The sequence below is a fragment of the Ranitomeya variabilis genome, chromosome 6 (assembly GCF_051348905.1).
Source record: "Ranitomeya variabilis isolate aRanVar5 chromosome 6, aRanVar5.hap1, whole genome shotgun sequence".
NCBI classification, from domain to species: domain Eukaryota; kingdom Metazoa; phylum Chordata; class Amphibia; order Anura; family Dendrobatidae; genus Ranitomeya; species Ranitomeya variabilis.
This window is the reverse complement of record NC_135237.1, coordinates 570,377,280-570,405,048: the sequence shown is the minus strand read 5'-3', so window position 1 is coordinate 570,405,048 and position 27,769 is coordinate 570,377,280.

The following is a 27,769-nucleotide window of genomic DNA, read 5'->3' as shown; positions in this document are numbered from 1 at the left end:
TGATTGGGGTCTGGTTCTGTGTTGTGATGTCCCCACACGGTCTGAGGAGCAAATTCCTTAGTTGATGTAAAAAGACATAAATTCATGCGACATAGTCATTCCTGCACTGAGTGCGTGAAAGGTCATCATCAGTTTATTACAGGAGGCAGAGGGCACCATCAACTGCTGGAAAACTACAAATCACAGCATGCCCTGACAGACAATAATGGTGGTGTAGCTAGAGACTCATGCTAAATGGAGTTCACTGTATACAGATTTATACAGACACCACTAGGAGCCTGTAGTCTGTGGAGGAAGGTGCTGGTTTGTTTGCTCCAGGAGAGTAACCAGTTTTTTCACCCAGTAATTCCCCCCCTCTCTGACCCAGGAAAGAGAGGGGTGTAGTGGATGGACTGTGGGGCTGAGTCCCCGTCTCCCACCCCTCGGTCTAAGCCGGCGAGGGGTGGGAGCTCATTGCTACCGGCAAAGAGGGTCACCAGATCCGGCAAGGCCCAAAACATGGAGGAGCCCAGGAAGACCCAGGAGGGCTGCAAAGCCCCTAAGGCTGAGGCGAGGGCCACTGTGGTGTCTCCTCCCGGAGGTGAGCGGAGCACTCGCAGAGGTGCAGCGGCGGCGGTGCAGAAGGATTGGGGCACTAGGGCCGCACGGGAGCCGGTTACCAGCTATGGCTCCCGCGTCCATGCGTACCTCAGCGAGTATGAGGAGGCTGGGAAGACCATCAGGAGACTCCGGGAGGAGCTGAAGGAGGTGAGGCAAGCTGCAAGCAGAGCCTCCCGCACAGAGAAGTCTGCCCTGACAGCCAGGATATCCAGCCTGGGGATATGCATTGAGGGCATGGAAGCCCGGAGAGCAGCTATATTAAACAACAGCGGGCCCTTCCGGGAAAAACTGGAAAACGAGGACCGATTCCACAACATGGCTGCTGCAAAGGAGCCAGAGGGGTCTCGGCGTCCGACCCAGGTGGAGGAGGTGGACCATGAGGAGATGGACCATGAGGAGATGGAGGAGGCACCGTACCCACCTGGGGGCTTGGTAAGTGATCTCCAGGCCACTCACAGCGGGATAGATCCAGTGCAGGTCCCACTCCCATCAGACAATAGTATTTCAGAGGATGATGGGGGTGATGCTGATGATAGCAGCAGCGATAACAGCAGTAGTGGGGGTTGCCTCGTCTTGCAGCAGATCAGTCAGCTAGAGTCCCCAGTAAATTATGCCCACCTGAAGTTTGGGGATGAGGTCTGCGGGGACGAGGCAACCAGGAGGGGGAAAAAGAAAAGCAAAAAAAGGAAGAAAACATCGGAGGAGAGGTTGGTGTTTGTCCCCCTTCCTGGGACCCCCCGGTCCCGCTGTGTGGAGCCTGCTACCCACCCCGGCCCGGGACCTGCAGTGGGTCCGGTGCGAGGGAGCGGGGAGAGTACAAGTCGTATGGCGCAGGTCGCCGTCTCTGCTGGCAGTAGCAGAGGGGGCGAGAGTGGGCATGCGGCTGCAGAGCCGGACAGTGTGCATGGTCTGGAGTGTGGCCCTGTGGCGGGCGGTAATAAAATCTGTGGGGGTGTCCAGGCCCGATCCTCTGTGGAAACGGGGGACGGCCTGGTGCCTGCTGCACCTGCTGGCGCTCGGGGGGTGGAGGCTGTGGGTACCTTGCTGGTGGTCGCCGCTCCCCGCAGTGTTGGCGGTGCGCTGTCAGCCGGGGCCGCATCATCGGCGGCGTGTGCTGTGGTGTCGGGGTCCCCCACATGCAGATCCGATGCTGGGTCAAAATCCGGGACCCCGGCACCGCTTATCATCTCAGGTGCAGCTGTAATGGCTGCGGTAATGCCGGACCGGATCGCACCCTCACCGGAGGGGGTCGCACCGCTGGGGTCCTCTGCATGTGTGTCACCTGTATCTGTGCGGGACCCGGCGGTGAAGTGCACACGGGAGTGTGGAGATGGTCTGCAGGAGAGGCTGGAGCAACAGTCTGCAGCTGCCAGCACATGCTCTGCTGAAAAGCAGGGTGTGGTAATCAAACCCTGCAGTATGGATCTTAAAGGGGCAGCTGCACTGCAAATAACAATCCCAGCACGAAGCAGGAAAAAAAATGCAAACAAAAATGTAAATGTAAATAAGAATGGAATTGGTGCAAGTGGTGTGAATAGTGTCTGTGATAATGGTGACGGGTCAGGGGTGGTTTCTGCTGGAGGTATGGTTGGTGTGAATGGTGCCAGTGCGGTGATTTCTACCAGTGAAAATGGTGAGGCTGAGGTAAGTGAGGTGGAGATGGTTGACTGTGAGGTTGAGGGTTCAGGGAATATAGGGGCTGGTCCATCGTCCCCCTCACCTGCAGCCGCCATTAGTTATGCGGCTGCTGCCGCTGGGGTTCCACTGGGGTCTTCCTCATCTCCGAACCCAGGGAATAAAGCTTTTCGCCGCTGTTTCCTGGAGGCCCTCAAAAAAGGTGAGCGGACGATCAATGTAGAGGGAAGAGAGGTGGCGTTGTCCTACTGGCTAGATAAGTTTGGTCTAGCTGCCTTCCAAGAGAAAAAGGGGGGGGAGACCGTGTGGTCCCTCCCGACAGCCGGGCAGGGGGTCTCCAGGAGAAATGTGGTTCGTCTTCGCTGGAGGGGCGATGAGGCGTGTCCATCCAGGACAAATGTGGTGAAGCTCCTCATGAAGATGGACTTCAGGGCTATTGACATCTTTGCTCTGATACATCCTTTTGGGACCTCCACCTTTGATATCAGCTTTGTTCGGCCGGAGGGCTTGGAGCTCTTTTGGTCGAATTATGAGCTGGTAAAAGAGGAGCCCGGCTGGCGAGGGTTCGCCGTGGAAGCAATTTCTCGCCAAAGTGGGCCGAAGAAAGTGACCGTTTTAACATGTAATGAGTCTCTTTCTGGCGTTGACATAATGACCTGGTTGAGCCGGTACGGCAAGGTTGTGGAGGTCCCTAAGAAGAACCGGGACGATTTTGGTATCTGGTCAGGAGGCTGGACCTTCATGGTAAAGTTGAAGCGTTCAGGTGGCACTGTCGCCCACATCCCTTCCTCGGCTTTCCTGGGAAGGGATCGGATTCTGGTCTTCTACCAGGGGCAGCCGAAGGTATGCCACAGGTGCGGTGATCCTCGCCACTTCAGCGCGGGCTGCAAGGTGCAGAAATGTGCCTTGTGTGGCGAGGTGGGTCACCTCGCCGCATCCTGTGGTGTCATTCGATGTCACCTGTGTGGTGATCTAGGTCACCCGTTCAGCCGCTGCCCTCGTTCCTTCTCTAATGCCATGGCCGGCCGGGCGGAGGGGAGCCGTGAGGAAGTTCCTGGCGGTGCAACTTCTGCAGAGGTTGGATGTGGCAGCGGGGGAGGAGCTGAGGGGCCGATGAGGAATGGCAGGGCGAGGGGCCCCTCTTACCAGCGGAGGCAGGCAAGGCGTCAGGAGGGCAGGGGGCAGGAGGAGCCTCAGGAAACTGGGGTAATGGCTGCCCCCTCCTCCGAGGCGACAGCTCATGTCACTGAGGCCCCGGGGGAGGAAGCGGTGAATGAGGAGATCAGACGGATGGAGAATGAGGAAGTGGCTGATCTCTCAGATGCCTCTCAATATGAAAGTTTTGATGAGGATGGAGGGGAACAGCCAAAAGAAATGGGTGACAAGAGTGCCAAGAGTGCCAAAAGTAAAAAAAAGAAGAAAAAAGGTGGAAAATCTTCTTCCCTGACCAAGGTGCCTAAGGAAGGTCCCACCGACTCCCCTCTGATCCCCCTCTCCAACCGGTTCCAAGCCCTTGACGATCCTGCTGAGACGGGAGTCGGGGGTGAGGTTCCGGAGGCAACATCGAGAGGGCCTTTGGGAGGCGGGGGAGTCCCTTCTCCAGGGGGTGTGTCTTCCTCGGGAGGTAGGGACGACCCTGGGTCCGGAGATGAGAAAGAGGTGGGAGGGATGGATACCTCTGTCTCTCTGAAAAGAAGAGGGGGGGCTTCATCGTCCGGAGATGAGCGGGCTAAGAAAAAGGGTGGGGGGAAGAAAAAGGCCATCTAACTCGATCACTCATGATGGCGGCACCCACCCCGTTGACTCTAGCGACCATTAATGTTGCTAGTATAAAGTCTGATGCGGCTAGATTTGCGGCCTTTGATTTTCTCACCCGATTTGAGGCTGAAATTTTGTTTTTGCAGGAGACCAGGCTTACCGATATGGGGGCCATACGCAAGGCGGAGAGCGAGTGGAGGTGCGGGTCTTCGTACTGGTCTCTTGCGGCCGAGCCGTGTAGCGGGGTGGCAGTCCTTTTTAAGACTGCATCGGTTGAATGCCGGAGAGTTATCGAGGTAGAAATGGGGAGGTGCCTGGTCTTAGACGTCTTCATGAGGGAACAGGAGCTTCGGCTCATTAACATCTATGGTCCGCAGTCAAAGTGGGACCGTAAATGTCTCTTCCTGAAGATTAAGCCCTATCTTTTTACGAGTCGGCAGGTGGTCTTTGGAGGTGACTTTAACACTGTCACAAGGCTTCGTGATAGGGGAGGCTCCATTGACCGGCTGGCTTATGATAGTAATACTCTTAATAGCATAGCTAGTGACGCTCGCCTGGTGGATGTCCACATCCGGCACACCCCAGGTCACTGTGGTTTCACCTTTCATAGAGGTAATTGTAGGTCTAGGATAGACAGATTTTTTTTAAAGGAGGATGCCATCTCTTCAGCAGTGTCCGTTGTTGAGGTGGAGTTCTCCAATCACTGTCTGATTTCTTTTTCTCTGAATGTTTCAGAAACCCCTCGGATGGGAAGGGGACTATGGAAGCTGAATTCGTCCCTCTTGGAAGAAGCAGAGATAAGACAATCCTTTGAGGACTTTCTTCAGAGCCAGGTACCGCTTTTGGATCTCTGTAGCGATAAGTCAGAGTGGTGGGAGATGTTCAAGGATCGGGTTGCGAGTTTCTTCCGCCGGCTCTCGAGCCTCAGGAGCCTGAGCAGGTACCGCCTGTATCAGGAACTGAGGAGGAAACTCGAACATCTCGTCTCGGCTGGAGGTGACCGTGAGGAGATCTCCAGAGTGAAGTCTTTACTCAAGAGGTGTCAGTACGATAGGCACACATCTTTGGTTTTTGAGAGGGATTTCGGGAGGTACCGCTCGCCTGACCCCTACAGAAACTGTAAGATGTCAGTGAGTTGTAAGGTGGTGACAGGTTTGGTCGACGATACGGGTTCCCTGAACAGATCCAAATCAGGGATCCTGGAGGTGATCAGATCTTTCTACTCACACCTCTTGGGGAAGAGGGATCTGGATCGGAACGTGATGTCGGCTTTCCTGGCCGAGGCCATCCCTGAGCCAGGAGATGACCCCTCGCTTCACGTTTTGACAGAACCAATCAGGGAAGAGGAAGTGCGACTGGCCATTGATGGGCTTCGGCCTAAGAAATCGCCAGGTCCGGATGGCTTAACATCCGAGTTTTATAAGACATTTAGGGACTCCTTGGTCCCCCTCTTGTCCGAGGTGTTTAACGAGAGTCTCTCCTCGGGCGCTCTCTCCCGGTCAATGAGGCAGTCGGCCCTGATTATCCTGTCAAAGGGTAAGGACCCGTCCCGTATTGAGAATTGGCGTCCCATAGCGCTTCTCAATACGGACCGGAAGGTTCTGGCAAAGGTGCTGTTCAAACGGCTGGTGAAGTTTGCACCCCGGCCCCTTTCGGGGGCCCAGCACTGCTCTGTTCCAGGCCGCAGTACGTTTAGTGCTGTGCTCGGTGTCCGAGAGGCAGTGGAGCAGGGCAGGGCAGGTCACTGGAAGGGGTACTTGCTGTCCTTAGACCAGGCGAAGGCTTTTGATCGGGTTAACCATGAGTACCTCTGGTCCGTCCTTCTGAGGTACGGTCTGCCTGGGGGGTTTGTAAATTGGCTAAAGATCTTGTACGCGGGGGCAGAGACTTTCCCGCTCGTGAATGGTTGGTCTGGCCGCCCTTTTGAGGTTGGGTCTGGGGTCCGCCAGGGCTGTCCATTGAGCCCGCTGTTATACGTGTTCGCGATAGATCCCCTTTTAAGGAGGATTGAGCGTGGACCGTTGGCGGGAGTCAGGATGGACCAGGTGGCCCCGGAAGCCACTCTGAGGGTGGTAGCGTATGCCGATGACGTCTCCCTTTTCGTGTCCTCGGGTGAGGAGGCGGAGTGGGTCATGTCTGAGGTTGATCGCTACTCGGAGGCTTCTGGGTCCAGAATTAATCAGGAAAAGTGTGAGAGTCTCTGGCTGGGAGGGGGTGACCCTAGTTTTGGTCTCCCGGACACTCTTCCAGAGCCCCAGGCATCGGCAAAAATCCTAGGCATCGAATTTGGCCCTGGGGACTACCCCCAGCAAAATTGGGAGGGCAGACTTAAGATCGCCGCCCAGAAGGTGGACCAATGGAAGGGTTGGTCTTTGACCCTGAGGGAAAGGGTTAGTGCAGCGCCCCAGAGTCCTGGTCGTTGCAGTACTGTGGCTCTGCCACTAAGGGGAGCCATGGTACGTTCGATGGCACTGAAGGAGTTCCTCCAATCAGGTATCACAGACACCAATATGTTTCACAGCAGGGCCTCCGGGGGGAGCTAAGGGTGCTATTCATTAGGCCACTCCCCACCATAGTGGGTAAACTGGAGGTCAGGCAGGAAGTGAGAGAGAACGCTGACGGGATTGAACGGAGCAACACCTTGTGGCAGAGGGTGTTGTGAAGGGAGAGACTGTAGGGTCTCTGCCAGGGGTGGGATCCTGGCAGAGGCTTGGCATTGAGAGAACGTAATGGGACCGTGCCTGCTCAGCTTAGCGGCGGTGCCCAAGAAAGGACTAGAAGCGAGGCAGATTGTGCTGAGTGAGAAACGAGATCAAGCAGAAGGAGAATACCAGCAGGGGTTTTGTTGAAAGAGGCAGCACCCTGCTGAGGCGCAATACCGGTGGCCGGAACGCCGACGGAGTGGATTAGAATTCAGCTTCAAGCCATACTCCAAACAGCGGCAGGACAGTCGGTCTCAGGCGGGCTGTCTACCACATATCACCTATGAAGTCTTGGGGGGCAATTGCGGGAGAGGGGCGTCTCTAGGGTCCCGGAAGAACTCCAGGCCTACCTGACAAACGGGTGCCATTCCAACCTGAATACAGGGAGGGGTGGATTACAGAGGAACATCAAATCGAGTTGTGAGGGAACTTAAGAAACAGACACAACCGTTGTGGGGTCACTTTCCGTGAGCACAGCAGGGAAGGACTACAACACATAGCGCTAGAAGGAAGGCACAGATTTCCACCTGAGAGGAGGACTCTGGAGGTGCCATTGGACCGGCCGGACTTGCGCAGCCTGGTGAACCGTATTCTGGACTGAGGACTCAGAGATCTCCAGTAAAGAGGTAAAGAGACTGCAACCTGGTGTCCTCGTTATTTACCGCGACCTGCACCCCACAACTGCACCGCTACACCACCATTAGCACCACTTATTTCACCGGACGTCCCCCACTGACGGACAGGGCCACGGACCGGGTCTAGCCACCGTGACAACCCCAGGACTGAGACCTAGAGGCCCGGCTCCGGGTACCCCTCGGCCCTGCGGCGGTGTGGGGGCGCGCCGCAGACTTGGCGTCACGAACAGGATCTACTTAAGCCTGAAGAATCAGGTCATGTGTGCCTAGAGACTGTGATTTACTGTGCTTGGACTGTACTTTATTGTAAGACTGTGCTGCGCCAGTTGCCGCCAAAATCCGCCGCCATTACAGCGCTGAGGAGAGCGCAGGAAGAGAAGAGGGGTTGAAGTGGAAGTCTCCCCTGACTACCCGGATGAGCCCAGCAGCCTGTCCTCCGTGGATAACACCAGATTCCTGAGAGCCGAGATGGAGGACTTATATAACCAGCTCCTCCAACTGAATGTGAAAGTCCAGGCCCCGCACCCGGTGGTGCCGGCAGAGGATTCCCGGACATCGGAGTTCGCACTGGAAGAACCAGCGGGACCTGTCGCGGAAAGTGGATTCGTACCAGTGGGTGAGTCCGCCGATCCTGCCCCGCCAGCCGAGGGTGTGTTAGTGGGCCCCGTAGCGGCACCACCTCTCCCGGGAACCCATAGACTCCAGCGCCTGTTACCATGGGAGGAAGCCACGGGCATGGAACACCGTATGCGAGCCCCAATCACCCCTACTCCCTTACCGTGTGAGGTCAGTGCGGAGCGCACGGTGTGTCGCTGGGTGAACCCTGGATCCAATCTTATGGGGTTCCCCGGGGTGGAAACCCAGAAGGGAGAAATGGTACAGGCCCTAAGCTGGGAAGAATACCAGATCCAGCTAGAACAACGGTGGCAAGAGGAGGAGAAAACACACCAGGCTAGACGGGAGGCCTACCATCAAAAAGATTTGGCGGTCAAGGACCGGGCCCGTAAGGACCCCACCACTCACCAGGCCCCTCGCAGGCAGGGCATCGTCACCACCTTTAAACTCCAAGGAGGTTGGGGCTTCATTAAAGAACCGGGGCTATACGCGGAGGTCTTTGTTAACCGACGAGATGTCGAGTCACACCTGAGAGAGGGTCACCCCGATCGAGACCTCTATCCGGGGGACAGTGTTACTTACACCCGGCATTTTGGGGAAAAGGGGTGGTTCGCTCTGAACGTCTACAAAAAAGAGAAACCAGCCCCTGTAGCCAAAGTGCCACCGTGTGACCGACCTGTAACCACCCTGGTCGCCCCCACCTGCCAGACCACAGAACTTGCGATCTGCCGCCCGATCGCCGCAACCACCGTAGTGGCTAAGGAGGGCCCCCTTCAAGTGACCGGTGTTCTTGAGGTACCAGAACAGAGAGAAGTGGGAACGCAGACCCTCATCACCGCACACGACCTGGTTGTGCAGAAGACCCAGAACCATGGGGTATACCTGGCAGCGGGAGTGGACCTAGAGTCAAGGGGTCACCCGGCAGGTGGAGCCTCGTGGAGGGTCACCGAGAAATGAGTAGATACTGAAAAAGGAACACTGCGTAATTGTATATAGTTCTTTCAACTGTTTACTTTTCTTGATTTTTGCTACTATTTTTCTGTTGTTCCTGTTTGCTGCTAAAACCCGTCCAGGGTAAACTTTAAAAGGTGACCCCTTTGTTGACCCGGGGTCACTATTGCTGTTTCCTTGAAGTTTTGCACAAAAGTTACACAAACTGCAGTAATCATGGACTGTGCATGATTCGAACTTCCTTGTAAATAGTTGCACCTTCTTAAGGGTGCCTCCTACTGGTTTTAGTTAAAAGACACTTTGCGAAGATACCTTTCCTACTGGTTTTAGCTAAAAGACACTTTGCGAAGATATCAATGCTGGAACCTTTGCATGGACTGGTAGGCTGAGAAGACGAGCTACCTCAGAAAGACTTGGTCCCCTCTTAAAGGGGATGTGAAGAATTGAACTTGAGAAAGATACTGTTGCAGAACAGTAATGCCATGATGATGCTTTGAAAAAAAAATGTAACTGTTTTACATGAAAAGTTATATGTGTTTAAATTGTTTGAATTGTGAAATCTGAAAATAATGTTTTGTGAAAGGAAAAGATGCAGAGAGCCCGCAGGGGTAGAAGTAGAGATCTGCATAGTTGAAAGTAAAGAAGTAATGATGAAGGTGAGGATAGAAGGTAAACCCTGCGTCCCCATAGAAAGTTACTTTGTTACTAAGGACAGAAAGCGAACCCGTAGGGGTTAGAGAGTGAGTCCTTAAAGGAGCCGAGTAGAGCTGGCTCAGAGTTCTTTAAACGAAAGGAATGTTATGTCTATACTATGTATAGTAGCGAAAGGCAGTAGGCCCTGGCTGAACGGGGCGGTCCTGTAAAAGAAAGGAGAGGCAGTAGGTCTGGTGCCATAGGGACAGGCGGTCCTGCAGGTTCAAAGTAGGAGAATGTGAAGTTACCCTACCCTGTAATGTGATTATAGGAAGGCCTTTGGTAAACTAAGAGTGTATGTTTCTTAAAGGCAATGTTAATTTATTGTTCCAGAATTTGCACTAAGTAGAATACCCGGTTGGGTAACAGGAGTTATGTATAGCCTGTAATTTATAATGTTGACTATGTTTGTAACGTTAAAAGTGTCCTCACCTCCCATAAAGGGAAGCCTGTTCAAGTATACTTATTGTTTTGCACTCAACAAAATTGTATGTCTGTTTACTAATCTGTATTGTTGTTTTTCTTCCCAGTCCCGGAGTACTGTGTTTAACCAGGGGGGAGTGCAGCGCCCCAGAGTCCTGGTCATTGCAGTACTGTGGCTCTGCCACTAAGGGGAGCCATGGTACGTTCGATGGCACTGAAGGAGTTCCTCCAATCAGGTATCACAGACACCAATATGTTTCACAGCAGGGCCTCCGGGGGGAGCTAAGGGTGCTATTCATTAGGCCACTCCCCACCATAGTGGGTAAACTGGGGGTCAGGCAGGAAGTGAGAGAGAACGCTGACGGGATTGAACGGAGCAACACCTTGTGGCAGAGGGTGTTGTGAAGGGAGAGACTGTAGGGTCTCTGCCAGGGGTGGGATCCTGGCAGAGGCTTGGCATTGAGAGAACGTAACGGGACCGTGCCTGCTCAGCTTAGCGGCGGTGCCCAAGAAAGGACTAGAAGCGAGGCAGATTGTGCTGAGTGAGAAACGAGATCAAGCAGAAGGAGAATACCAGCAGGGGTTTTGTTGAAAGAGGCAGCACCCTGCTGAGGCGCAATACCGGTGGCCGGAACGCCGACGGAGTGGATTAGAATTCAGCTTCAAGCCATACTCCAAACAGCGGCAGGACAGTCGGTCTCAGGCGGGCTGTCTACCACATATCACCTATGAAGTCTTGGGGGGCAATTGCGGGAGAGGGGCGTCTCTAGGGTCCCGGAAGAACTCCAGGCCTACCTGACAAACGGGTGCCATTCCAACCTGAATACAGGGAGGGGTGGATTACAGAGGAACATCAAATCGAGTTGTGAGGGAACTTAAGAAACAGACACAACCGTTGTGGGGTCACTTTCCGTGAGCACAGCAGGGAAGGACTACAACACATAGCGCTAGAAGGAAGGCACAGATTTCCACCTGAGAGGAGGACTCTGGAGGTGCCATTGGACCGGCCGGACTTGCGCAGCCTGGTGAACCGTATTCTGGACTGAGGACTCAGAGATCTCCAGTAAAGAGGTAAAGAGACTGCAACCTGGTGTCCTCGTTATTTACCGCGACCTGCACCCCACAACTGCACCGCTACACCACCATTAGCACCACTTATTTCACCGGACGTCCCCCACTGACGGACAGGGCCACGGACCGGGTCTAGCCACCGTGACAACCCCAGGACTGAGACCTAGAGGCCCGGCTCCGGGTACCCCTCGGCCCTGCGGCGGTGTGGGGGCGCGCCGCATTAGCCTGGTTAAGGGTTTTTTGCTACCCTTGTTAATATACCTGGGCAGTGTCTGCATGTTGCCAGAGCCGCTCTGGACACGGGTCTACAGCCTGTTTTTACAGATGTTATGGGGAAATAGGCTGAACCTAGTCAAGCGGGAGGTCACGTACCGCACGAGGAGACTAGGAGGGTTGGGTATGGTCAACCCAGTGGTGTTTCTAATAAACACTTTTGTCAAGACTAACATCGCCAACCTCTGGTCAGAGAGGGCTCCTCCATGGGTATTCTCCTGCAGGGGATGGCTTCGACCCTTCTTCCAGGAATGGGAGAGAGGAGGGCAAGTGAAGGACCTGCGCACACCGCACGGGCATCTCCCGGCTTACGCTACCCCGGTTCTGAAGGTGATCCGCCGGTGGGGTCTGGGAATGTGGGAGATCAGGACCATGTCGAGGAAATTCCTTGACAGGAGGGTCCTGTTGACCCATTTCCAGAAGCCTCTGGTGCTCAAAAATTGCCCAAGTCGGGATCTGGAGGATGGGCTGAGGTTATTGAATTCTACACGGGTCCCCTTGAAGTTTTGGGACTTGGCTTGGCGTTGCTTCCATGGGAAACTGTATGTAAGGGACAACCTGAAGTGTAGGAACTCCGATGATCGGGGTTGTCCCCGTGAGGGGTGTTGCGACACGCTGGAAAGCATGGAGCACTTCCTCCTTCAGTGTCCTTTTAATACAGGGGTCTACAACAGGGTGGGTGCTTCCATAGGCTGGCCTCGGCTGGCACACCTTTCCTATGCGGAGTGGGCGTATGGGGCCTTCGGATTCCTGGGTGGCCGAGATCGGGGCACTTTATTTCTAGTCAGTTTAGTGGTCAGGTTGTACACGTGGAACGCACGGTGCTTAGTGTCAACTCAGCAGAAAATCCTCCCCAGGGACGAGGTTGTTAGGAACATTCTGGGTGGCCTGGTGAAGGTGCGCTCTCTGGAGTATGACAGGCTGGGTGCAGCGAGGGCCTCTCTTCTCTGGAGAGGGTTCTCATTTAATGTACCTAGGGCTTAGATAAGCAGGTAAATGATAGGGACAGGTAGATAGCTTCAGTAGGGACAGGTAGATAGTTAGGGACAGGATAGGGACAGCCCAGGGACAGTTAGGTAGGCACGCGGTGAGTTAGGTAGGGTAGTAGGGTCAGGCAGGGAGAGACAGGGAAAGGTAGGTAGATAAATAGGGGCAGATGTCTAGACAGGTAGGGACGGCTGGTAGGGTAAGGATTGCTAGGGTAGAAGCCTGTCATCTCCGGTTTCCCGGTGGCGGGCTGGGGCTTTTCACTATCAGATTTTTGTTTTGCAGAAGTGAATTATTGATATAGGGCTTACAGGCACCAATCCTGGCTCTGGGTAAGTGTTGTATATAGAGTTATGTAGCATTGTATTGTAATGTGATGATCCTGTCTTGTAGGCAAGAGGTTATGAGTTCCTCGGTGAGCTAATTTTTGTATTGTGTGGGTTTGGTGGTAGGTTGTTTATAGTTGTGTTTGCTGTGTAAAAAAAAAAATAAAAAAATAAGAAAAAATTAAAAAAAAAAATATATATATATATATTAAAAAAAAAAAAATTATAAAATAGATAAAAAGGAAAAAAATGTGTTTTGTGTGATTTAGATAGATGTGTTTAAGCCAGGTGGCTATAATGTTTCTTTTTGGGCGATGGACCAGAGTTTTTCTTTGTCAGGTTTGGTATGAAGTGTGTATGTGCGTGTGTATTAATAAAATGTTTCTTCTCTCCTTGGGTGATGTAACCTGGGGAGGAGGAGATCTGGATGGATAAAAAGTGAAAAGACGAGTAAAGGACGGAAAACAACATAAGAAAGAAAGATGGAGGAAGCTTCTCTGAGAAAGAAGAAGGCAGTTTTGTTTTCTTTTGCGGGGTTGCTTTGACTGGGGGCAGTTATGCTGGACTTGGACTTTGCTTTGGACTGGGGGGGGTGGTAATGTTGGACTCGGACAGTTGCTTTTGCTGGGGTTTTGATTTGTGCTATTTATTGATTGTAAGTTTTGTATTTTTATAATAAAAGAGTTCACTACATACAGACTTATACAGCCACCACTAGAGGGAGCTCACTACATACAGATTTATACAGTCACCACTAGGGGGAGCTCACTACATACAGATTTATACAGCCACCACTAGGGGGAGCTCCCTACATACAGATTTATACAGTCACCACTAGGGGGAGCAAACTACATACAGATTTATACAGTCACCACTAGGGGGAGCAAACTACATACAGATTTATACAGCCACCACTAGGAGCTTGTAGTCTGTGGAGGAAGGTGCTGGTTTGTTTGCTCCAGGAGAGTCACCGTTTTTTTCCACCCAGTAATTCCCCCCCCTCTCTGACCCAGGAAAGAGAGGGGTGTAGTGGATGGACTGTGGGGCTGAGTCCCCGTCTCCCACCCCTCGGTCTAAGCCGGAGAGGGGTGGGAGCTCATTGCTACCGGCAAAGAGGGTCACCAGATCTGGCAAGGCCCAGAGCATGGGGGAGCCCAGGAAGACCCAGGAGGGCTGCAAAGCCCCTAAGGCTGAGGCGAGGGCCACTGCGGTGTCTCCTCCAGGAGGTGAGCGGAGCACTCGCAGAGGTGCAGCGGCGGCGGTGCCGAAGGATTGGGGCACTAGGGTTGCACGGGAGCCGGTTACCAGCTATGGCTCCCGCGTCCATGTGTACCTCAGCGAGTACGATGAGGCTGGGAAGACCATCAGGAGACTCCGGGAGGAGCTGAAGGAGGTGAGGCAAGCTGCAAGCAGAGCCTCCCGCACAGAGAAGTCTGCCCTGACAGCCAGGATATCCAGCCTGGGGATCTGCATTGAGGGCATGGAAGCCCGGAGAGCGGCGATATTGGACAACAGCGGGCCTTTCCAGGAAAAGCTGGAAAATGAGGACCGATTCCACAACATGGCTGCTGCAAAGGAGCCAGAGGGGTCTCGGCGTCCGACCCAGGTGGAGGAGGTGGAGCATGAGGAGATGGAGGAGGCACCGTACCCACCTGGGGGCTTGGTAAGTGATCTCCAGGCCACACACAGCGGGATAGATCCAGTGCAGGTCCCACTCCCATCAGACAATAGTATTTCAGAGGATGATGGGGGTGATGCGGATGATAGCAGCAGCGATAACAGCAGTAGTGGGGGTTGCCTCGTCTTGCAGCAGATCCGTCAGCTAGAGTCCCCAGTAAATTATGCCCACCTGAAGTTTGGGGATGAGGTCTGCGGGGACGAGGCAACCAGGAGGGGGAAAAAGAAAAGCAAAAAAAGGAAGAAAACATCGGAGGAGAGGTTGGTGTTTGTCCCCCTTCCTGGGACCCCCCGGTCCCGCTGTGTGGAGCCCGCTACCCACCCCGGCCCGGGACCTGCAGTGGGTCCGGTGCGAGGGAGCAGGGAGAGTACAAGTCGTATGGCGCAGGTCGCTGTCTCTGCTGGCGGTAGCAGAGGGGGCGAGAGTGGGCATGTGGCTGCAGAGCCGGACAGTGTGCATGGTCTGGAGTGTGGCCCTGTGGCGGGCGGTAATAAAATCTGTGGAGGTGTCCAGGCCCGATCCTCTGTGGAAACGGGGGACGGCCTGGTGCCTGCTGCACCTGCTGGCGCTCGGGGGGTGGAGGCTGTGGGTACCTTACCGGTGGTCACCGCTCCCCGCAGTGTTGGCGGTGCGCTGTCAGCCGGGGCCGCATCATCGGCGGCGTGTGCTGTGGTGTCGGGGTCCCCCACATGCAGATCCGATGCTGGGTCAAAGTCCGGGACCCCGGCACCGGTTATCATCTCGGGTGCAGCTGTAATGGCTGCGGTAATGCCGGCCCGGATCGCACCCTCGCCGGAGGGGGTCGCACTGCCGGGGTCCTCTGCATGTGTGTCACCTGTATCTGTGGGGGACCCGGCGGTGAAGTGCACACAGCGTGGAGATGGTCTGCAGGAGAGGCTGGAGCAACAGTCTGCAGCTGCCTGCACATGCTCTGCTGAAAAGCAGGGTGTGGTAATCAAACCCTGCAGTATGGATCTTAAAGGGGCAGCTGCACTGCAAATAGCAACAACCCCAGCAGAAAGCAGAAAAAAAAATGCAAACAAAAATGTAAATAAGAATGGAATTGGTGCAAGTGGTGTGAATAGTGTCTGTGATAATGGTGACGGGTCAGGGGTGGTTTCTGCTGGAGGTATGGTTGGTGTGAATGGTGCCAGTGCGGTGATTTCTACCAGTGAAAATGGTGAGGCTGAGGTAAGTGAGGTGGAGATGGTTGACTGTGAGGTTGAGGGTTCAGGGAATATAGGGGCTGGTCCATCGTCCCCCTCACCTGCAGCCGCCATTAGTTATGCGGCTGCTGCCGCTGGGGTTCCACTGGGGTCTTCCTCATCTCCGAACCCAGGGAATAAAGCTTTTCGCCGCTGTTTCCTGGAGGCCCTCAAAAAAGGTGAGCGGACGATCAATGTAGAGGGAAGAGAGGTGGCGTTGTCCTACTGGCTAGATAAGTTTGGTCTAGCTGCCTTCCAAGAGAAAAAGGGGGGGGAGACCGTGTGGTCCCTCCCGACAGCCGGGCAGGGGGTCTCCAGGAGAAATGTGGTTCGTCTTCGCTGGAGGGGCGATGAGGCGTGTCCATCCAGGACAAATGTGGTGAAGCTCCTCATGAAGATGGACTTCAGGGCTATTGACATCTTTGCTCTGATACATCCTTTTGGGACCTCCACCTTTGATATCAGCTTTGTTCGGCCGGAGGGCTTGGAGCTCTTTTGGTCGAATTATGAGCTGGTAAAAGAGGAGCCCGGCTGGCGAGGGTTCGCCGTGGAAGCAATTTCTCGCCAAAGTGGGCCGAAGAAAGTGACCGTTTTAACATGTAATGAGTCTCTTTCTGGCGTTGACATAATGACCTGGTTGAGCCGCTATGGCGAGGTTGTGGACGTCCCTAAGAAGAACCGGGACGATTTTGGTATCTGGTCAGGAGGCTGGACCTTCATGGTAAAGTTGAAGCGTTCAGGTGGCACTGTCACCCACATCCCTTCCTCGGCTTTCCTGGGAAGGGATCGGATTCTGGTCTTCTACCAGGGGCAGCCGAAGGTATGCCACAGGTGCGGTGATCCTCGCCACTTCAGCGCAGGCTGCAAGGTGCAGAAATGTTCCTTGTGTGGCGAGGTGGGTCACCTCGCCGCATCCTGTGGTGTCATTCGGTGTCACCTGTGTGGTGATCTAGGTCACCCGTTCAGCCGCTGCCCTCGTTCCTTCTCTAATGCCATGGCCGGCCGGGCGGAGGGGAGCCGCGAGGAAGTTCCTGGTGGTGCAACTTCTGCAGAGGTTGGAGGTGGCAGCGGGGGAGGAGCTGAGGGGCCGATGAGGAATGGCAGGGCGAGGGGCCCCTCTTACCAGCGGAGGCAGGCAAGGCGTCAGGAGGGCAGGGGGCAGGAGGAGCCTCGGGAAACTGGGGTAATGGCTGCCCCCTCCTCTGAGGCGACGGCCCATGTCACTGAGGCACCGGGGGAGGAAGCGGTGAATGAGGAGATCAGACGGATGGAGAATGAGGAAGTGGCTGATCTCTCAGATGCCTCTCAATATGAAAGTTTTGATGAGGATGGAGGGGAACAGCCAAAAGAAATGGGTGACAAGGGTACCAAGAGTGCCAAGAGTGCCAAAAGTAAAAAAAAAGAAGAAAAAAGGTGGAAAATCTTCTTCCCTGACCAAGGTGCCTAAGGAAGGTCCCACCGACTCCCCTCTGATCCCCCTCTCCAACCGGTTCCAAGCCCTTGACGATCCTGCTGAGACGGGAGTCGGGGGTGAGGTTCCGGAGGTAACATCGGGAGGGCCTTTGGGAGGCGGGGGAGTCCCTTCTCCAGGGGGTGTGTCTTCCTCGGGAGGTGGGGACGACCCTGGGTCCGGAGATGAGAAAGAGGTGGGAGGGATGGATACCTCAGTCTCTCTGAAAAGAAGAGGGGGGGCTTCATCGTCCAGAGATGAGCGGGCTAAGAAAAAGGGTGGGGGGAAGAAAAAGGCCATCTAACTTGATCACTCATGATGGCGGCACCCACCCTGTTGACTCTAGCGACCATTAATGTCGCTAGTATAAAGTCTGATGCGGCTAGATTTGCGGCCTTTGATTTTCTCACCCGATTTGAGGCTGAAATTTTGTTTTTGCAGGAGACCAGGCTTACGGATATGGGGGCCATACGCAAGGCGGAGAGCGAGTGGAGGTGCGGGTCTTCGTACTGGTCTCTTGCGGCCGAGCCGTGTAGCGGGGTGGCAGTCCTTTTTAAGACTGTATCGGTTGAATGCCGGAGAGTTATCGAGGTAGAAATGGGGAGGTGCCTGGTCTTAGACGTCTTCATGAGGGGACAGGAGCTTCGGCTCATTAACATCTATGGTCCGCAGTCAAAGTGGGACCGTAAATGTCTCTTCCTGAAGATTAAGCCCTATCTTTTTACGAGTCGGCAGGTGGTCTTTGGAGGTGACTTTAACACTGTCACAAGGCTTCGTGATAGGGGAGGCTCCATTGACCGGCTGGCTTATGATAGTAATACTCTTAATAGCATAGCTAGTGACGCTCGCCTGGTGGATGTCCACATCCGGCACACCCCAGGTCACTGTGGTTTCACCTTTCATAGAGGTAATTGTAGGTCTAGGATAGACAGGTTTTTTTTAAAGGAGGATGCCATCTCTTCAGCAGTGTCCGTTGTTGAGGTGGAGTTCTCCGATCACTGTCTGATTTCTTTTTCTCTGAATGTTTCAGAAACCCCTCGGATGGGAAGGGGACTATGGAAGCTGAATTCGTCCCTCTTGGAAGAAGCAGAGATAAGACAATCCTTTGAGGACTTTCTTCAGAGCCAGGTACCGCTTTTGGATCTCTGTAGCGATAAGTCAGAGTGGTGGGAGATGTTCAAGGATCGGGTTGCGAGTTTCTTCCGCCGGCTCTCGAGCCTCAGGAGCCTGAGCAGGTACCGCCTGTATCAGGAACTGAGGAGGAAACTCGAACATCTCGTCTCGGCTGGAGGTGACCGTGAGGAGATCTCCAGAGTGAAGTCTTTACTCAAGAGGTGTCAGTACGATAGGCACACATCTTTGGTTTTTGAGAGGGATTTCGGGAGGTACAGCTCGCCTGACCCCTACAGAAACTGTAAGATGTCAGTGAGTTGTAAGGTGGTGACAGGTTTGGTCGACGATACGGGTTCCCTGAACAGATCCAAATCCGGGATCCTGGAGGTGATCAGATCTTTCTACTCACACCTCTTGGGGAAGAGGGATCTGGATCGGAACGTGATGTCGGCTTTCCTGGCCGAAGCCATCCCTGAGCCAGGAGATGACCCCTCGCTTCACGTTTTGACAGAACCAATCAGGGAAGAGGAAGTGCGACTGGCCATTGATGGGCTTCGGCCTAAGAAATCGCCAGGTCCGGATGGCTTAACATCCGAGTTTTATAAGACCTTTAGGGACTCCTTGGTCCCTCTCTTGACTGAGGTGTTTAACGAGTGTCTCTCCTCGGGCGCTCTTTCCCAGTCAATGAGGCAGTCTGCCCTGATTATCCTGTCAAAGGGTAAGGACCCGTCCCGTATTGAGAATTGGCGTCCCATAGCGCTTCTCAATACGGACCGGAAGGTTCTGGCAAAGGTGCTGTTCAAACGGCTGGTGAAGTTTGCACCCCGGCTCCTTTCGGAGGCCCAGCACTGCTCTGTTCCAGGCCGCAGTACGTTTAGTGCTGTGCTCGGTGTCCGAGAGGCAGTGGAGCAGGGCAGGGCAGGTCACTGGAAGGGGTACTTGCTGTCCTTAGACCAGGCGAAGGCTTTTGATCGGGTTAACCATGAGTACCTCTGGTCCGTCCTTCTGAGGTATGGTCTGCCTGGGGGGTTTGTAAATTGGCTAAAGATCTTGTACGCGGGGGCAGAGACTTTCCCGCTCGTGAATGGTTGGTCTGGCCGCCCTTTTGAGGTTGGGTCTGGGGTCCGCCAGGGCTGTCCATTGAGCCCGCTGTTATACGTGTTCGCGATAGATCCCCTTTTAAGGAGGATTGAGCGTGGACCGTTGGTGGGAGTCAGGATGGACCAGGTGGCCCCGGAAGCCACTCTGAGGGTGGTAGCGTATGCCGATGACGTCTCCCTTTTCGTGTCCTCGGGTGAGGAGGCGGAGTGGGTCATGTCTGAGGTTGATCGCTACTCGGAGGCTTCTGGGTCCAGAATTAATCAGGAAAAGTGTGAGAGTCTCTGGCTGGGAGGGGGAGACCCTAGTTTTGGTCTCCCGGACACTCTTCCAGAGCCCCAGGTATCGGCAAAAATCCTAGGCATCGAATTTGGCCCTGGGGACTACCCCCAGCAAAATTGGGAGGGCAGACTTAAGATCGCCGCCCAGAAGGTGGACCAATGGAAGGGTTGGTCTTTGACCCTGAGGGAAAGGGTTAGCCTGGTTAAGGGTTTTTTGCTACCCTTGTTAATATACCTGGGCAGTGTCTGCATGTTGCCAGAGCCGCTCTGGACACGGGTCTACAGCCTGTTTTTCCAGATGTTATGGGGAAATAGGCTGAACCTAGTCAAGCGGGAGGTCACATACCACACAAGGAGACTAGGAGGGTTGGGTATGGTCAACCCAGTGGTGTTTCTAATAAACACTTTTGTCAAGACTAACATCGCCAACCTCTGGTCAGAGAGGGCTCCTCCGTGGGTATTCTCCTGCAAGGGGTGGCTTCGACCCTTCTTCCAGGAATGGGAGACAGTAGGGCAAGTGAAGGACCTGCGCACACCGCACGGGCATCTCCCGGCTTACGCTACCCCGGTTCTGAAGGTGATCCGCCGGTGGGGTCTGGGAATGTGGGAGATCAGGACCATGTCGAGGAAATTCCTTGACAGGAGGGTCCTGTTGACCCATTTCCAGAAGCCTCTGGTGCTCAAAGATTGCCCAAGTCGGGATCTGGAGGGTGGGCTGAGGTTATTGAATTCTACACGGGTCCCCTTGAAGTTTTGGGACTTGGCTTGGCGTTGCTTCCATGGGAAACTGTATGTAAGGGACAACCTGAAGTGTAAGAACTCCGATGATCGGGGTTGTCCCCGTGAGGGGTGTTGCGACACGCTGGAAAGCATGGAGCACTTCCTCCTTCAGTGTCCTTTTAATACAGGGGTCTACAACAGGGTGGGTGCTTCCATAGGCTGGCCTCGGCTGGCACACCTTTCCTATGCGGAGTGGGCGTATGGGGCATTCGGATCCCTGGGTGGCCGAGATCGGGGCACTTTATTTCTAGTCAGTTTAGTGGTCAGGTTTTACACGTGGAACGCACGGTGCTTAGTGTCAACTCAGCAGAAAATCCTCCCCAGGGACGAGGTTGTTAGGAATATTCTGGGTGGCCTGGTGAAGGTGCGCTCTCTGGAGTATGACAGGCTAGGTGCAGCGAGGGCCTCTCTTCTCTGGAGAGGGTTCTCATTTAATGTACCTAGGGCTTAGATAAGCAGGTAAATGATAGGGACAGGTAGATAGCTTCAGTAGGGACAGGTAAATAGTTAGGGACAGGATAGGGACAGCCTAGGGACAGTTAGGTAGGCACGCGGTGAGTTAGGTAGGGTAGTAGGGTCAGGCAGGGAGAGACAGGGAAAGGTAGGTAGATGAATAGGGGCAGATGTCTAGACAGGTAGGGACGGCTGGTAGGGTAAGGATTGCTAGGGTAGAAGCCTGTCATCTCCGGTTTCCCGGTGGCGGGCTGGGGCTTTTCACTATCAGATTTTTGTTTTGCAGAAGTGAATTATTGATATAGGGCTTACAGGCACCAATCCTGGCTTTGGGTAAGTGTTGTAATATAGAGTTATGTAGCATTGTATTGTACGGTGATGATCCTGTGGCTTACAGGGTTAATGCACAGTGTCTTGTAAGCAAGAGGTTATGAGTTCCTCGGTGAGCTAATTTTTGTATTGTGTGGGTTTGGTGGTAGGTTGTTTATAGTTGTGTTTGCTGTGTAAAAAAAAAATGTAAAAAAAATGAAATAATAATAAAAAAATATATATAAATTTAAAAAAAAAAAAAAAAAATTTTTGTGATTTAGATAGATGTGTTTAAGCCAGGTGGCTATAATGTTTCTTTTTGGGCGATGGACCAGAGTTTTCTTTGTCAGGTTTGGTATGAAGTGTGTATGTGCGTGTGTATTAATAAAATGTTTCTTCTCTCCTTGGGTGAGGTAACCTGTGGAGGAGGAATCAAAAAGTGAAAAGAAGAGTAAAGGACAGAAAACAACATAAAGAAAGAAAGGAAAGATGGATGAAGCTTCTCTGAGAAAGAAGGCGGCAGTTTGTTTTCTTTTGCGGGGTTGCTTTGACTGGGGGCAGTTATGCTGGACTCGGACTTTGCTTTGGACTGGGGGGGTAATGTTGGACTCGGACAGTTGCTTTTGCTGGGGTTTTGATTTTTGCTATTTATTGTAAGTTTTGTATTTTTATAATAAAAGAGCTCACTACATACAGATTTATAGAGCCACCACTAGAGGGAGTTCACTACATATAGATTTATACAGCCACCACTAGGGGGAGCTCACTACATACAGATTGATACAGCCACCACTAGGGAAGATTATGTCTCATTGGGTCTTCTTGCACCAGGATAATAATTTATTCTTTTTTCTTTTATGTGCTGCTAAAGTATATTAGTCTGGAATGCTGGCTGTTTACATCGCATTTTGTAGGTTGGATATTGTTGTAACTAGTGATGGAGAAACGTCTTCGGCACTGCTCATTACTCAATCTATATCCAAGTACTCGTGCGCCCTGATCGATTCCCCACCCTGCATGTCTCACTGCTGTTTTTTAATTATTAAACATTGCGCGGATATTCTACCAATCACGGTAATGCCATAGCCATGTTGAATATTTGCATTACTGTTATTGGCTGAAAGCATAACATCATTGGGTCTATATAAAACCTGGTGACACGATGCGCTCCACATTGTACCCGGAAACAGAGGTGGGAGACGACCTGCAGGACGGAAAGTGAGCATTAAAGGCCTTGCAAAAGAAGGCTAAAACCAGCAGTCCATTATAGGGCTAATTCACATAGATTCTATACTCTAATAATAACGCTCTTAGCTGCATGCATGAATTAAAATGCGCAAGGCCTGCGGTAAGAGGCGGGGAATTGGACATGTTACTGATGGTGCACGCAGAGGCTGGAGCCAAGGGCCAGGTGAAACTATGCCTACTGCAGGAGCACAACAAACATGCTAGCCTTCTGTCCCACCTATATACTGCAGGAGGCTTCATAGAGCCCCCTATATACAGCAGGAGCCCTCACAGAGCCCCCTATATACAGCTGGAGCCCTCACAGAGCCCATATATACAGCAGGAGCCCTCACAGAATGCCCTATATACAGCAGGAGCCCTCATAGAGGCCCCAATATACCGCAGGTGCACCCATAGAGCCCCCTATATACAGTAGGAGCCCTCACAGACTTTTATATACAGCAGGAGCCCTCACAGAGCCCACTGTATACAGCAGGAGCTCTTACAGAGCCCCCTATATAGAGCAGGAGCCTTCACAGAGCCCCTATATACAGCAAGAGCCCTCACAGAGCCTCCTATATACAGAAGGTGTCATTTGTGCAGTAATGTCTTTCTTCTGGCGAGTCGTCCATGCAGCCAATTTTTCTTCAAGTTCCTCCTTATTGTGCATCTTGAAACAGCCACACCGCTAGTTTTCAGAGAGTCCTGTATTTCAGCTGATGTTATTTGTGGGTTTTTCTTTGCATTCCGAACAATTTTCCTGGCAGTTGTGGATGACATTTTTGTTCATCTACCTGACCGTGGTTTTGTTTTTACAGAGCCCCTGATTTTCCATTTGTTAATCACAGTGTGAACGCTGCTGACTGGCATTATCAATTCCTTGGATATCTTTTTGTATCCCTTTCCTGTTTTATACAGTTCAACTACCATTTCCCATAGATCCGGTGACAATTCTTTTGCTTTCCCCATGACTCACAATCCAGAAATGTCAGTGGCTGGATGAAAGATGCAAGAGTCTGTCTGGATCCCAGAAACTCACTCATTTTTTATGCACAGACTGATTACAAGCAAACAGGTCACAGGTGAGGATGTTACCTTTAGTAGGCATTCAAACCCATTTGTGTCAACTTCTGTGCATGTTATCAAGCCAAAATCACCAGGGTATGTGAACTTTTGATCAAGGTCATTTGGATATTTTGGGTTGTCGTTATTTAAAAAGAGAAAACACAGTAGTCTGACAATAAATGGCTTCACCCAATCACTAACCATGAGGGGAGAAAAAGATTTGGTGTTATCATTCATATTCTCTGAAAAAAGGCTGAGAAAGCAAAAATTCTGCCGTGGTATGTAAACCAGTACTCGGTCCCCAGGCGACACTTTTTCTCCCAGTGTGGCGTCTCCGCCTTGTACCGGCACGTGTCCAGGAACATCAAATGTGCCTTTACCAACACGGTCGGTTACTGGGATTGTCCACTTAACGACCGACACGTGGACAAGCACTTGTGGCCAGTGACGCTACATTTTCGCACACCGCGGAAGAGTTACTTAAAGGAATAACAGACCAGACAGATCTGTGCTTTTTGCCACTGAACCTCCAACTAGGCATGGTCATGTGTGCTAATGGGCGTAACCTGGTGGCGGATGTGAAGCTTGGCAAGCTCACACAACTACCATGCTTGGCCCATGTGCTCAACTTGGTAGTTTCTGAAAACCTACTCAGATTTGACAGAGCTTGTGGTCAAGGTACGCAGTGTCAGCACCCATTTCCACAAGTCATCTACAGCTGCCGCCAATCCGGCACTACTGCGGCGGCGCATGCAAGTGCCAGCTCACCGACTGGTGTGCGACGTGCCCGTGCGCTGAAAATACAAACTGCACTTACTGGCAAGGCTTTGTGACCAGCAAAGGCCAGTTGTGGAATACCAGCTCCAACATGCCATTCGGTATTCTGGTCAGGCCCCGCACATAACAACTGAAGCAGTGGCGTAACTACAAAGTTATGGGTCCCGGTGCGAACTTCCAAATGGGCCCCCCCCCCTGCAGCCCTGCCATACAACTCAATGTAACCCCCATAGAATACAACGCAGCCCCCCTCATAGTATAACCCCTTAAGCCCCGAGGGTGGTTTGCACGTTAATGACCGGGCCAATTTTTACAATTCTGACCACTGTCCCTTTATGAGGTTATAACTCTGGAACGCTTCAACGGATCTTGGCGATTCTGACATTGTTTTCTCGTGACATATTGTACTTCATGATAGTGGTAAAATTTCTTCGATATACCTTGCGTTTATTTGTGAAAAAAACGAAAATTTGGCGAAAATTTTGAAAATTTCGCAATTTTCCAACTTTGAATTTTTATGCCCTTAAATCACAGACATATGTCACACAAAATACTTAATAAATAACATTTCCCACATGTCTACTTTACATCAGCACAATTTTGGAACCAAAATTTTTTTTTGTGACGGAGTTATAAGGGTTAAAAGTTGACCAGCAATTTCTCATTTTTACAACACCATTTTTTTTTAGGGACCACATCTCATTTGAAGTCATTTTGAGGGGTCTATATGATAGAAAATACCCAAGTGTGACACCATTCTAAAAACTGCACCCCTCAAGGTACTCAAAACCACTTTCAAGAAGTTTATTAACCCTTTAGGTGTTTCACAGGAATTTTTGGAATGTTTAAATAAAAATGAACATTTAACTTTTTTTCACACAAAATTTATTTCAGCTCCAATTTGTTTTATTTTACCAAGGGTAACAGGAGAAAATAGACCCCAAAAGTTGTTGTACAATTTGTCCTGAGTACGCTGATACCCCATATGTGGGGGTAAACCACAGTTTGGGCGCATGGCAGAGCTTGGAAGCAAAGGAGCGCCATTTGACTTTTCAATGCAAAATTGACTGGAATTGAGATGGGACGCCATGTTGCATTTGGAGAGCCCCTGATGTGCCTAAACATTGAAACCCCCCACAAGTGACACCATTTTGGAAAGTAGACCCCCTAAGGAACTTATCTAGATGTGTGGTGAGCACTTTGACCCAACAAGTGCTTTACAGAAGTTTATAATGCAGAGCCGTAAAAATAAAAAATCATATTTTTTCACAAAAATAATCTTTTCACCCCCAATTTTTTATTTTCCCAAGGGTGAGAGAAGAAATTGGACCCCAAAAATTGTTGTGCAATTTGTCCTGAGTACGCTGATACCCCATATGTGGGTGTAAACCATTGTTTGGGCGCAGGGCAGAGCTCGGAAGGGAAGGAGCGCCATTTGACTTTTCAATGCAAAATTGACTGGAATTGAGATGGGACGCCATGTTGCATTTAGAGAGCCCTTGATGTGCCTAAACATTGAAACCCCTAACAAGTGACACCATTTTGGAAAGTAGACCCCCTAAGGAACTTATCTAGATGTGTGGTGAGCACTTTGACCCAACAAGTGCTTTACAGAAGTTTATAATGCAGAGCCGTAAAAATAAAAAATCATATTTTTTCACAAAAATGATCTTTTCACCCCCAATTTTTTATTTTCCCAAGGGTAAGAGAAGAAATTGGACCCCAAAAATTGTTGTGCAATTTGTCCTGAGTACACTGATACCCCATATGTGGGTGTAAACCATTGTTTGGGCGCAGGGCAGAGCTCAGAAGCGAAGGAGCGCCATTTGACTTTTCAATGCAAAATTGACTGGAATTGAGATGGGACGCCATGTTGCGTTTGGAGAGCCCCTAATGTGCCTAAACATTGAAACCCCCCACGAGTGACACCATTTTGGAAAGTAGACCCCTTAAGGAACTTATCTAGATGTGTGTTGAGCACTTTGACCCAACAAGTGCTTCACAGAAGTTTATAATGCAGAGCCGTAAAAATAAAAAATCATATTTTTTCACAAAAATGATCTTTTCACCCCCATTTTTTTATTTCCCCAAGGGTAAGAGAAGAAATTAGACCACAAAAGTTGTTGTGCAATTTGTCCTGAGTACGACGATAACCCATATGTGGGTGTAAACCATTGTTTGGGCGCATAGCAGAGCTCAGAAGGGAAGAAGCGCTATTTTACTTTTCAATGCAAAATTGACTGGAATTAAGATGGGATGCCATGTTGCGTTTGGAGAGCCCCTGATGTGCCTAAACATTAAACCCCCCACAAGTGACACCATTTTGGAAAGTAGACCCCCTAAGGAACTTATCTAGATGTGTTTTGAGAGCTTTGAACCCCCAAGTATTTCACTACAGTTTATAACGCAGAGCCGTGAAAATAATTTTTTTTTTTTTTCACAAAAATGAAATTTAGCCCCCAGTTTTGTATTTTCACAAGGGTATCAGGATAAATTGGACCCTAAAAGTTGTTGTCCAATTTGTCCTGAGTACGCTGATACCCCCTATGTGGGGGGGAACCACTGTTTGGGCGCATGACAGAGCTCGGAAGGGAAGGAGCGCCATTTGGAATTCAGACTTAAATGGATTGGTCTGCAGGCGTCACGTTGCATTTGCAGAGCCCCTGATGTACCCAAACAGTACAAACCCCCCACAAGTGACCCCATATTGGAAACTAGACCCCCCAAGGAACTTATCTAGATGTGTTGTGAGAACTTTGAACCCCCAAGTGTTTCACTACAGTTTATAACGCAGAGCCGTGAAAATAAAAATTATTTTTCTTTTTCACAAAAATGATTTTTTAGCCCCCAGTTTTGTATTTTCACAAGGGTATCAGGATAAATTGGACCCTAAAAGTTGTTGTCCAATTTGTCCTGAGTACGCTGATACCCCCTATGTGGGGGGGAACCACTGTTTGGGCGCATGACAGAGCTCGGAAGGGAAGGAGCGCCATTTGGAATGCAGACTTAAATGGATTGGTCTGCAGGCGTCACGTTGCATTTGCAGAGCCCCTGATGTACCCAAACAGTACAAACCCCCCACAAGTGACCCCATATTGGAAACTAGACCTCCCAAGGAACTTATCTAGATGTGTTGTGAGAACTTTGAACCCCCAAGTGTTTCACTACAGTTTACAACGCAGAGCCGTGAAAATAAAACATATTTTTTTTCCCACAAAAATGATTTTTAGCCCCCCAAATTTTTATTTTCCCAAGGATAACAAGAGAACTTGGACCCCAGAAGTTGTTGTTCAATTTGTCCCTAGTACGCTGATACCCCATATGTTGGGGTAAACCCCTTTTTGGACGCACGGGAGAGCTCGGAAGGGAAGGAGCACTGTTTTACTTTTTCAACGCAGAATTGGCTGGAATTGAGATTGGACGCCATGTCGCGTTTGGAGAGCCCCTGATGTGCCTGAACAGTGGAAACTCCCCAATTCTACCTGAAACCCTACCCCTAACCGTTTACTGAACATTTTCTGACAGTCATAAGTGCCACGTATATAAGTGCCACGTATTTAAGTGCCACGTATTTAAGTGCCACGTATTTAAGTGCCACGTATTTAAGTGCCACGTATTTAAGTGCCACGATATTTCAGTGCCACAATATTTCAGTGCCACGTAT